The sequence below is a fragment of the Panulirus ornatus genome, chromosome 7 (genome assembly GCF_036320965.1).
Source record: "Panulirus ornatus isolate Po-2019 chromosome 7, ASM3632096v1, whole genome shotgun sequence".
NCBI lineage: Eukaryota > Metazoa > Arthropoda > Malacostraca > Decapoda > Palinuridae > Panulirus > Panulirus ornatus.
Window position 1 is genome coordinate 8,499,826 of NC_092230.1, and position 13,051 is coordinate 8,512,876.

Here is a 13,051-nt window from a genome sequence, read left to right on the forward strand (position 1 = left end):
AAATACCACTGGAGGTTACCATGTGGTATACATACCACTGGAGGTTACCATGTGGTATACATACCACTGGAGGTTACGAGGTTACCATGTGGTATACATACCACTGGAGGTTACCATGTGGTATACATACCACTGGAGGTTACCATGTGGTATACATACCACTGGAGGTCCTCCCCAGAGGCTATTAGTATTTAAGGGTTTTTGATCGTGCCTTTCACAGGCGTGTGTTGGGTCAGGGTTACATGATGTGTGTGTTGTGTTGTGTGGCCCCCAGACCACTGACGTGTGTTGTGTGGCCCCCACACCACTGACGTGTGTTGTGTGGCCCCCAGACCACTGACGTGTGTTGTGTGGCCCCCAGACCACTGACGTGTGTTGTGTGGCCCCCAGACCACTGACGTGTGTTGTGTGGCCCCCACACCACTGACGTGTGTTGTGTGGCCCCCAGACCACTGACGTGTGTTGTGTGGCCCCCAGACCACTGACGTGTGTTGTGTGGCCCCCAGACCACTGACGTGTGTTGTGTGGCCCCCACACTACTGACGTGTGCTGTGTGGCCCCCAGACCACTGACGTGAGTTGTGTGGCCCCCAGACCACTGACGTGTGTTGTGTGGCCCCCAGGCCACTGACGTGTGTTGTGTGGCCTCCAGACCACTGACGTGTGTTGTGTGGCCCCCACACTACTGACGTGTGTTGTGTGGCCCCCACACCACTGACGTGTGTTGTGTGGCCCCCAGACCACTGACGTGTGTTGTGTGGCCCCCACACCACTGACGTGTGTTGTGTGGCCCCCACACCACTGACGTGTGTTGTGTGGCCCCCACACCACTGACGTGTGTTGTGTGGCCCCCACACTACTGGCGTGTGGTGTGTGGCCCCCACACCACTGACGTGTGTTGTGTGGCCCCCACACCACTGACGTGTGTTGTGTGGCCCCCACACCACTGACGTGTGTTGTGTGGCCCCCACACCACTGACGTGTGTTGTGTGGCCCCCACACTACTGACGTGTGGTGTGTGGCCCCATACCACTGACATGTGTTGTGTGGCCCCCCACACCACTGACGTGTGTCATGTGGCCTCCACACCACTGACGTGTGTTGTGTGGCCCCCAGACCACTGACGTGTGTTGTGTGGCCCCCAGACCACTGACGTGTGTTGTGTGGCCCCCAGACCACTGACGTGTGTTGTGTGGCCCCCACACCACTGACGTGTGGTGTGTGGCCCTACACCAATGCTGTGTGATCACCCATTTGTTCTGTATGGGGATGGACTTTTACACTTTTAGGGAACCATCTCACGAACACTTTGTAACCTCTTACTCGCAGTTTTACATTTTTGTTTGCTGTCCATATTTACGATATCTATTTTCAGTTTATTCCATTTATCCGCCCCATTTTATACTATGAAAATAATTAATTACATCCTTTTAAATGATTTTCTTGCTTGATTCCATGTTATACCCTCTGGTTGCTCTGTAGTTTCATCTTTCGAAGATCTGTTCACTGTGTACATCACTGATCTAGTTTCGAAACCTTTAAGCTGTGGTCGGTTCACCCCCTTACTCTTCTCCCTTCGTTGATGGGCCAACCAAATCTAAGTCTTCTAGCCTTTCCCTGTAACACAGCCCTCTGAATTCTAGGCACCATTGCTGCTTTCCTCCTCTAGACCTTCTCTTTCATCTCCCTGCGCCTCATTAGATGCTGTGAGCAAAGTTCAGAAGTGTATTTCAGTGTTAAGTCTCCCGTGGGATATGAGCAGCTTGCTGAACATTTCCTCATCCATGAACCAGAGAGGTATTTGATATTTGCCACAGCAGACGGCTCGTCTCTTTCCACTCTTCAGATGTGGGGCTCTGGCTATGGGGTGATGGACTGTACCATCTCTCAGGCTCCTCTCTCTCACACACACACAGAGGTATACGTTTGTTGAGTATTTCTGGTAAACTATATGGGAGGGTATTGATTGAGAGGGTGAAGGCATGTACAGAGCATCAGATTGGGGAAGAGCAGACACGTCTTGAAGCTTATTTTTCATCTAGTTAATAATCGTGTTGAGGCCTTCTGCTTCCATCCTCATTTCTGTACATATACTTTGTCACTATTGTATCGGAGTTTGTCTGTGTCCTCTTGTATGTTCATAGATTCCCTTCTTTGGTTTCACTTCCCTGATGATTTCTGTATCACATGCAATGGTATTTAGATAGGAGTCCATCCCATTTGGCGAGTCATACACGCACATCAAGAATGGTAATTGAGTCCCAGAGGAGAACCCTGCCCTACGCCATTAACGGTCGCCCATTTCCAGAAGGTTTCTTTGATATACTTCCTTTGTTCCCTTCCAAGATAGTCTTCTCGTTATGGCAGGCTGGGGTTCCAGCATCTTAATCATCCAGGCAGTACAGTGTCGCATTTCTTTTGGCATTCCATATACAAGTGATGAACCAGCCTTCCCTTTTTGGTCTATGTGAGAGCTCACTCTTTCGGAGAAATCTTAAGATTTCTTTCCTTTTTTTTACGTGACTTTTCCATAAGGCTGTGCTGTCCTTCACTTAAGTAATATCTCTGTAAGAATTCATCCATTTGCTCTCTGATTATCTTTTCCAGAACCTTACAGACTTCATTCGTCTGGGAGATGGTTCTGAAATTCAACGCCTCTTCTCAGTCTCCCATCTTAGAAATGGGTATGACTTGTGTTCCATTCCACTCCTTTGGCACTTGGCCTTTCTCCAATGACGTCTTGAGGAGCATTTCAAGAGGCACTTATGGTGAAATTTCATCAGGGCCATGAGCCTCGTATGGGTCAAAATCCTGTTCGTATTCTGATATCTTTTCTAGGTATCTGAAAGCTTTCCAAAACCTCCTTCTGGTTCATCTCTGGTGTTGGGGCTATAGTGTTTTCCAGTGTAAAAACCATTCAGAACTTGTCATTCGGTTCCTTGTATATCCATGCGTCACACGATACAGTCCCTCTCTGAATCCCCTCGTCTGATTTGATGCTCTTTAACTGGCTAGTCTAATCATGATGAATTTGTGTGAATCATCTCCTGTCTTGTTTATAATATTCTTTTCACAATTCTTTTTCTTCTGTTCCTCCTTCATGATCCTGTTTTACTCACTCCTTACTCTCTCGCCTCCTACAAATGCTGTCTGACTGGAGTGTCGTCTTTGACATTTTCCACACTGCACATCTGTAAGCTCCTTTGCTTTTTGACATTGTTATCAAACCATCCTTCAGTTCTGTATATATGAGGCCAGACATAGCAATGTTTCTACTCCGTTATAAAGTTCACAGGACCTTTCAAAAGATCGCCCTGATTCCTGGCTACTAAAACCCCATTTTACGATCTTTAGTAAAATGGAAATTGTTGCGGTTTGTGTAGATTCCACAATCATGTCTCCTCTTGTGGTCTTATTTCATTTTTGCTCTTACGTAATGAACCTTTTTCCAGTCGGTGTATCGAACATGATATTCCCACTATCCACGCTTGCATTGTGAGTGAAGACTTAGTGCCTATGTCCCCCTCATTCTTATGTGTTCACCAACACGATGGTGCTGGATCCACATTTTTCTTGTATACATTATAAACGTCTTGTCTCCATGACTTGCTGCTATCACCATAAGAATCCAACTCTCCCAGTCTGTGTATACATGAAATCCTCTTGTTAGTGCTGCAGTACCATTTCTGTTGTGTTGGATGGGCCCCACACCACTGAGGTGTGGTGTTGGGTGGACCTACACCATTGATGGCTTTGTGTAAGCTGACACCACTGAACCCCACATCACGTGCTGTGTGTTGTGTCGTAAAATCACCTCATATACCTTGTGTTGCCACAAACATGTACCACACAGTATATCTTTGCTTCAGATACGACCACATGAGATTGACTGTGTATTTGGAGACATACAACTACTGAAATGTAGGGTTGGACCTCATACCACAGGTGTGTGAGTGTCGTACACTCACACACAGTCTTTTGTGTCGTATGCTCCCACGACCCTCTGTGTAAAGTGTTTGGATGTCGTAGGAGTGTGGTGTGTCATCACCTGATCAGTGTGGTAGTGTGTCTTGTGTGGTAAAGTCCATGTGGTTAGGTGGTAGTGTGTGCCTCGCGTCGCCTCACCCTTATCTACACAGTAAACCTCATCCTGCTTGTAGGGTCTCACACTAATTTTAGGATGACCCCACCCAACTCCCTACAGTATAGAAGTGTGTCCTAGACTCACGTCAGTGTTAGGGTGACTGCTCCCTCCCTCGCGCTCTACAAGTATGTCTCATGCTCACACTAGTGCCAGCCCCGCCTTTCTATCCGGACGTGTGAGGAGTGAACGTTACACAACACAACACACACTTATGCAACCACAGTATCGCACGACCTTACCTTGCAAGAGGGAGGTCGGGCACGCCGTGTTGCACGTTGCTGGAGACGCAGCTAACCTCCCCTGAACCGTGTTTGGCTTGGAGGAACCAGGTGGTGGTGATAGGGAGGTAGGGAATGTGGCTGGGTAGTGGCACGGTACTCGCGAGTGTGTGGTTGGTAGGGGAGGAGAGAGTTTGTAGGGAGAGTAGAGGGAGAGTGAAAAGACCATACAGACCATACAGATCCCCACTCCCGGACTCGCTGAGTGAAAGGACCATACAGATTTCCCCTCCCTCCCTCTCCCGGACTCGCTGAATGTTGTTAATACAGTCACACGTGGTATATATATGTATGAGGGTGTTTTAAGTGTGTGTTAGAAAAGGAAACAGACAAGAGTGGAATGCTGAACAGACCACCCCACACCCACCTTGCTTACCTGGTAAAAACCGGTTTTGCCTTAACGTAAAACCAGTCCTCCTCCTCTCCTACCCCCCAACCAATAAGGTACCGGTAGTGGTATTAAATGGGCGTACTGGGTAGGCGTGTTACTGGTCGAGACACACACACACAGTGGAATGTAATGGGTGATTCTGAGGCAAGTTCTTGTTCAGCGAGACACGTTAACTGGGTCATTATGTGACGTAAGCCTGGATCAGCGGTTGGGGATACCGCGCCAAAGTGAGGTTGACGGACAAGCAATAGCCTTGTTTAGGGTGGACGACGGTACGACCCGTGAACACAACGGGACGACCCTCGCGTTCGACGGTACGACCATTGAACACAGCGGTATGACTCGAGTTCGATGGTACGACCATTGAACATAACGATACGACCCTCGCGTTCGACGGTACGACCATTGAACACAACGGGACGACCCTCGCGTTCGACGGTACGACCATTGAACACAACAGTGAACACATCGGTACGAGTCGAGTTCGATGGTACGACCATTGTACACAACGATACGACCCTCGCGTTCGACGGTACGACCATTGAACGCAACGGTACGACCATCGCGTTCGACGGTACGACCATTGAACACAACGGTACGACTCTCGCGTTCGACGGTACGACCATTAAACACAACGGTACGACCCTCGCGTTCGACGGTACGACCATTGAACACAACGGTACAACCCTCGCGTTCGACGGTACGACCATTGCACACTACGGTACGACCCTCGCGTTCGACGGTACGACCATTGGACACAACGATACGACCATCGCGTTCGACGGTACGACCATTGAACACAACGGTACGACCCTCGCGTTCGACGGTACGACCATTGAACACTACGGTACGACCCTCGCGTTCGATGGTACGACCCTCGGATATTGATGGCCTGGCTTTTGAAAGAACCCTCGTACGATGCGACACTTGACCTGGCTCGAATGACCAGGTCGAAGGCCAGGTCTCTTCGTACCCATGGGCCTTATGGTCGTAACTTCACTCAGCCTTATGGTCGTAACTTCATCTCGTCTTATGGTCGTAACTTCATCCACTTTGTCGTGGACGAAGACAGTGGAACGAGGAGCCAGAAGTCAGTGATAACGACTCACAAGATAACTACACAATAATGAAATGTGAAAAGAGACGAAAAGAAAAAAAAAAAAGAAAGAAAATAACTTAAGTCTTGTTGTTAGAGAGTTGGAATCTCTCTTATGAATTGTGGCACGTGCGTGGCGTGCAGGTGCGTGCACAGGGTCATGCATTGGTTACCTTCACGTCTAACTCGCATCTCTGACGTACGACTTCAGACGCGCGACTGTATAGCGTGTATACGACCATTTAGGCTGGACGAAGCGACGACCACGAGAAAGGATGTAGTTAGGACCACGAGAAAGGCTGTAGTTACGACCACGAGACGGGATCAAGTTACGACCATAAAGGTTGACGAAGTTACGACCACGAAAAAGATGTAGTTACGACCACGAAACGGGATAAAGTTACGACTACCATACGTGATTAAGTTACGACCACGAGACGGGATAAAGTTACGACTACCATGCGTGATTAAGTTACGACCACGAGAAGGGATAAGTTACAACCAAGAGACGTGATTTAAGTTACGACCACGAGACGGGATAAGTTACGACTATCATACGTGATTAAGTTACGACTACGGAACGGGATAGTGTTACGATTAACATACGTTAAGTTACGACCACGAGACGGGATAAAGTTACGACTACCATACGTGATTAAGTTACGACCACGAGACAGGATGAAATTACGACTAAGAGACGTGATTTAAGTTACGACTACCATACGTGATTAAGCTACGACCACGAGACGTGATTTAAGTTACGACCACGAGACGGTATAAGTACGACCAAGAAACGTAATTAAGTTACGACCACGAGACGGAATAAGTTACGACCATGAGACGTGATTTAAGTTACGACCACCAGACGGGATAAAATTACGACCAAGAGACGTGATATAAGTTACGACCAAGAGACGTGATTTAAGTTACGACCACGAGACGGTATAAGTACGACCAAGAAACGTAATTAAGTTACGACCACGAGACGGAATAAGTTACGACCAAGAGACGTGATTTAAGTTACGACACCAGACCAATAGACGTGATTTAAGTTACGACACCAGACCAATAGACGTGATTTAAGCTACGACCACCAGACAGGGTAGAGTCAAAAAATATCACCAACTTGAAAATCATATTTGGCAAATAGAAAACTTACGAGACATTACGTTAATCATGATGGACTTGTAAACATGAGGAGGAGGAGGGGAAGAATTGGGTCACACTGGAGTGGCACTGTCAACCGAGGTGACAGACCTTATGTATACGAGTGATTAGGCTGAAATATGAATAACCAGACTCTCAAATGTTGGACAAGACATTAGTACCAACCCATCATTACAGTGGTGTACAGGCAGTACCAACCCATCATTACAGTGGAGTACAGGCAGTACCAACCCATCATTACAGTGGAGTACAGGCGTTAGTACCAACCCATCATTACAGTGGTGTACAGGCAGTACCAACCCATCATTACAGTGGAGTACAGGCAGTACCAACCCATCATTACAGTGGAGTACAGGCAGTACCACCCATCATTACAGTGGAGTACAGGCAGTACCACCCCATCATTACAGTGGAGTACAGGCAGTACCAACCCATCATTACAGTGGAGTACAGGCGTTAGTGCCAACCCATCATTACAGTGGAGTACAGGCAGTATCAACCCATCATTATAGTGGAGCACAGGCAGTACCAACCCATCATTACAGTGGAGTACAGGCAGTACCAACCCATCATTACAGTGGAGTACAGGCAGTACCACCCCATCATTACAGTGGAGTACAGGCAGTACCAACCCATCATTACAGTGGAGTACAGGCAGTACCAACCCATCATTACAGTGGAGTACAGGCAGTACCAACCACTCATTACAGTGGAGTACAGGCAGTACCAACCCATCATTACAGTGGAGTACAGGCAGTACCAACCCATCATTACAGTGGAGTACAGGCAGTACCAACCCATCATTACAGTGGAGTACAGACGTTAGTACCAACCCATCATTACAGTGGAGTACAGGCAGTACCAACCCATCATTACAGTGGAGTACAGGCGTTAGTACCAACCCATCATTACAGTGGAGTACAGGCAGTACCAACCCATCATTACAGTGGAGTACAAGCAGTACCAATCCATCATTACAGTGGAGTACAGGCAGTACCAACCCATCATTACAGTGGAGTACAGGCAGTACCAACCCATCATTACAGTGGAGTACAGGCAGTACCAACCCATCATTACAGTGGAGTACAGACGTTAGTACCAACCCATCATTACAGTGGAGTACAGACGGCAGGACCAACCCATCATTACAGTGGAGTACAGGCAGTACCAACCCATCATTACAGTGGAGTACAGGCAGGACCAACCCATCATTACAGTGGAGTACAGGCGTTAGTACCAACCCATCATTACAGTGGAGTACAGGCAGTACCAACCCATCATTACAGTGGAGTACAGGCAGTACCAATCCATCATTACAGTGGAGTACAGACGTTAGTACCAACCCATCATTACAGTAGAGTACAGACGGCAGTACCAACCCATCATTACAGTGGAGTACAGGCAGTACCAACCCATCATTACAGTGGAGTACAGGCAGTACCAACCCATCATTACAGTGGAGCACAGGCAGTACCAACCCATCATTACAGTGGAGTACAGACTTTAGTACCAACCCATCATTACAGTAGAATACAGGGTTGTGGGATCCATGAATACACACGTCTGTCAGTACCTGGCAACACACAGCTGTGGTTTCCATCCGTAATTGTCTATGCCAGCCAGCGACCAGGCCTCTCTATGCCACAACACTCGTGTTCGATAAAGAAAAATTTAAAACCAACCACCACTACCAAGTGGTGGCCATGATTCAATCTTCTCTCTCTCTCTCTCTCTCTCTCTCTCTCTCTCTCTCTCTCTCTCTCTCTCTCTCTCTCTCTCTCTCTCTCTCTCTCTCTCTCTCCCAGCCGTCCTTGGTAACTCGATAAGGCAATCTAGCGAGGTATAGCACCTCAGATACGTGCGCCCCCCTCTCACCATGTCGACGACCTGGTGCCCCCATCTGACCTGCCCCCTCACCATGACAACCTGGTGCCCCCACCTGGCCTGCCCCCTCACCATGACGACCTGGTGCCCTTACCTGGCCTGCCCCTCACCATGACAGCCTGGTGCCCCCAGCTGACCTGCCCCCTCACCATGTCGACGACCTGGTGCCCCCACCTGGCCTGCTCCTCACCATGACGACCTGGTGCCCCCACCTGGCCTGCCCCCTCACCATGACAGCCTGGTGCCCCCACCTGGCCTGCCCCCTCACCATGACAGCCTGGTGCCCCCACCTGGCCTGCTCCTCACCATGACGACCTGGTGCCCCCACCTGGCCTGCCCCCTCACCATGACAGCCTGGTGCCCCCACCTGGCCTGCCCCCTCACCATGACGACCTGGTGCCCCCACCTGGCCTGCCCCCTCACCATGACGACTTGGTGCCCCCACCTGACCTGCCCCCTCACCATGTCGACGACCTGGTGCCCCCACCTGACCTGCCCCCTCACCATGTCGACGACCTGGAGCCCCCAGCTGGCCTGCCCCTCACCATGACAGCCTGGTGCCCCCACCTGACCTGCCCCCTCACCATGACGACCTGGTGCCCCCCCCTGGCCTGCCCCCTCACCATGACAGCCTGGTGCCCCCACCTGACCTGTTCCTCACCATGTCGACGACCTGGTGCCCCCAGCTGGCCTGCCCCCTCACCATGACAACCTGGTGCCTCCACCTGGCCTGCCCCCTCACCATGACAACCTGGTGCCCCCACCTGACCTGCCCCCTCACCATGACGACCTGGTGCCCCCAGCTGACCTGCCCCCTCACCATGACGACTTGGTGCCCCCACCTGACCTGCCTCCTCACCATGTCGACGACCTGGTGCCCCCACCTGACCTGCCCCCTCACCATGACGACTTGGTGCCCCCACCTGACCTGCCCCCTCACCATGTCGACGACCTGGTGCCCCCAGCTGGCCTGCCCCCTCACCATGACAACCTGGTGCCCCCACCTGACCTGCCCCTCACCATGACGACCTGGTGCCTCCACCTGGCCTGCCCCCTCACCATGACGACCTGGTGCCCCCACCTGGCCTGCCCCTCACCATGACGACCTGGTGCCCCCATCTGACCTGCCCCTCACCATGACGACGACCTGGTGCCCCCACCTGACCTGCCCCCTCACCATGACGACCTGGTGCCCCCACCTGACCTGCCCCTCTCCATGACAACCTGGTGGCCCCACCTGGCGTGCCCCTCACCATGACAACCTGGTGCCCCCACTGACCTGCCCCCTCACCATGTCGACGACCTGGAGCCCCCAGCTGGCCTGCCCCTCACCATGACAGCCTGGTGCCCCCACCTGACCTGCCCCCTCACCATGACGACCTGGTGCCCCCCCCTGGCCTGCCCCCTCACCATGACAGCCTGGTGCCCCCACCTGACCTGTTCCTCACCATGTCGACGACCTGGTGCCCCCAGCTGGCCTGCCCCCTCACCATGACAACCTGGTGCCTCCACCTGGCCTGCCCCCTCACCATGACCACCTGGTGCCCCCACCTGACCTGCCCCCTCACCATGACGACCTGGTGCCCCCAGCTGACCTGCCCCCTCACCATGACGACTTGGTGCCCCCACCTGACCTGCCTCCTCACCATGTCGACGACCTGGTGCCCCCACCTGACCTGCCCCCTCACCATGACGACTTGGTGCCCCCACCTGACCTGCCCCCTCACCATGTCGACGACCTGGTGCCCCCAGCTGGCCTGCCCCCTCACCATGACAACCTGGTGCCCCCACCTGACCTGCCCCTCACCATGACCACCTGGTGCCTCCACCTGACCTGCCCCCTCAACCATGACGACCTGGTGCCCCCACCTGGCCTGCCCCTCACCATGACGACCTGGTGCCCCCACCTGACCTGCCCCTCACCATGACGACCTGGTGCCCCCACCTGGCCTGCCCCTCACCATGACGACCTGGTGCCCCCCACCTGACCTGCCCCTCACCATGACGACCTGTGCCCCACCTGACCTGCCCCTCACCATGACAACCTGGTGCCCCCACCTGACCTGCCCTCACCATGACGACCTGGTGCCCCCACCTGACCTGCCCCCTCACCATGACGACCTGGTGCCCCCACCTGGCCTGCCCCTCACCATGACGACCTGGTGCCCCCACCTGACCTGCCCCTCACCATGACGACCTGGTGCCCCCACCTGACCTGCCCCCTCACCATGACGACCTGGTGCCCCCACCTGACCTGCCCCTCACCATGACGACCTGGTGCCCCCACCTGGCCTGCCCCTCACCATGACGACCTGGTGCCCCCATCTGACCTGCCCCTCACCATGACGACGACCTGGTGCCCCCACCTGACCTGCCCCCTCACCATGACGACCTGGTGCCCCCACCTGACCTGCCCCTCTCCATGACAACCTGGTGGCCCCACCTGGCCTGCCCCTCACCATGACGACCTGGTGCCCCCACCTGACCTGCCCCTCTCCATGACAACCTGGTGCCCCCACCTGGCCTGCCCCTCACCATGACGACCTGGTGCCCCCATCTGACCTGCCCCTCACCATGACGACCTGGTGCCCCCACCTGACCTGCCCCCTCACCATGACAACCGGTTGCCCCCACCTAACCTGCCCTCTCACCATGACAGCCTGGTGCCCCACCTGACCTGCCCCCTCACCATGACGACCTGGTGCCCCCACCTGGCCTGCCCCTCACCATGACGACCTGGTGCCCCCACCTGACCTGCCCCCTCACCATGACGACCTGGTGCCCCCACCTGGCCTGCCCCCTCACCATGACAGCCTGGTGCCCCCATCTGACCTGCCCCCTCACCATGACAGCCTGGTGCCCCCACCTGATATGCCCCTCACCATGACGACCTGGTGCCCCCACCTGACCTGCCCCCTCACCATGACAACCTGGTGCCCCCACCTGATATGCCCCTCACCATGACAACCTGGTGCCTCCACCTGACCTGCCCCCTCACCATGACGACCTGGTGCCCCCACCTGATATGCCCCTCACCATGAGATTGTGGAATAGACCCGGCTGGGCTCCGTATAGACACGTACACATCACATACACTGGCTGACTTAGCTTGAGTGACTGTTCGTAGTACACACACACACACACACACACACACACACACACACACACACACACACCCACACAAACACACACAAACACACACACACACACACACACACACACACACACACACACACACACACACACACTAGTTCGTGTATAACTGACGCTTCGTTTCATCTTAAAATGTTATTGTCACGTTGGCCCTGGTGGTAGTGAGGGACGTCTGCGTCAAACACACTCGTAAGGTCTGATGTGGACCAACACGACACATTGTTACAACGAACATTTCTAAGTAGAGATTTCTCAAGACGAGCACAATATAATCCATCGTACATTCCCGGCATTAATTCATTTATTAATTATCATTTTTATTTCTTAAATCGTCACTGACATCCCAATCTAGTTATACTGTGTCTCTCAAAAGCCTGGGCGGGGTTACTAAATGTTTGACTTACGGTTATGGCAGTCGGGCTGAAACGCTCGCTTCCGACAAGATGGTCACGGACTGAGAGAGAGAGCGAAACCCCCCTCCTCACCCATCAGTACCTGCCGACCGACTGAGCTCTTTCACCGGCCACACATACCCCTACACAGCGCCACCCTCCAGTACTCCCAACACTTAAAGAAGATCTTCCAAGGGAGATAAACTCAGCTTTCTCGACCTTGGGTATTTCTTATCGCTGTTCGGGTCGTCACCCACCCCCACACCCACCTCCTGTGATGTGGAATTCAGAAGAGGTGATTGGCAGAGAATTGTCGTTCGCTTTCATGGGCCTTTCCTAAGAACGTAAGCCGTTTCCCGCGTTGGCAAGGTAGCGCTCGGGAGAGACGAAGAAAGGGAGCCACATCACATACATCCATTCTCCAGCTGTCCTGTGCAATACACCGAAACCAGATCTCCCTATCCACATCCAGGCCCCACAGACCTTTCCATGGTTTACCCCAGACGTTTCACATGCCCTGGTTCAGTCCATTGACAGCACGTCGACC

The 13,051-nt window shown here is 52.8% G+C and overlaps 1 protein-coding gene across 7 annotated transcripts in view; it reads right to left on the reverse strand.

Moving 5' to 3' along the window:
- Daao1 (D-amino acid oxidase 1) overlaps positions 1-12,653 on the reverse strand; it is a 77,905-nt gene extending 65,252 nt beyond the window's left edge. For all 7 annotated transcript variants that reach the window (XM_071663236.1, XM_071663232.1, XM_071663231.1 and 4 more), the window contains exon 1: positions 12,517-12,653. The gene's annotated coding sequence lies outside the window, so the exon portion shown is untranslated. The remainder of the gene's footprint in view (positions 1-12,516) is intronic.
- Between the last annotated feature and the right edge of the window lie 398 nt (positions 12,654-13,051).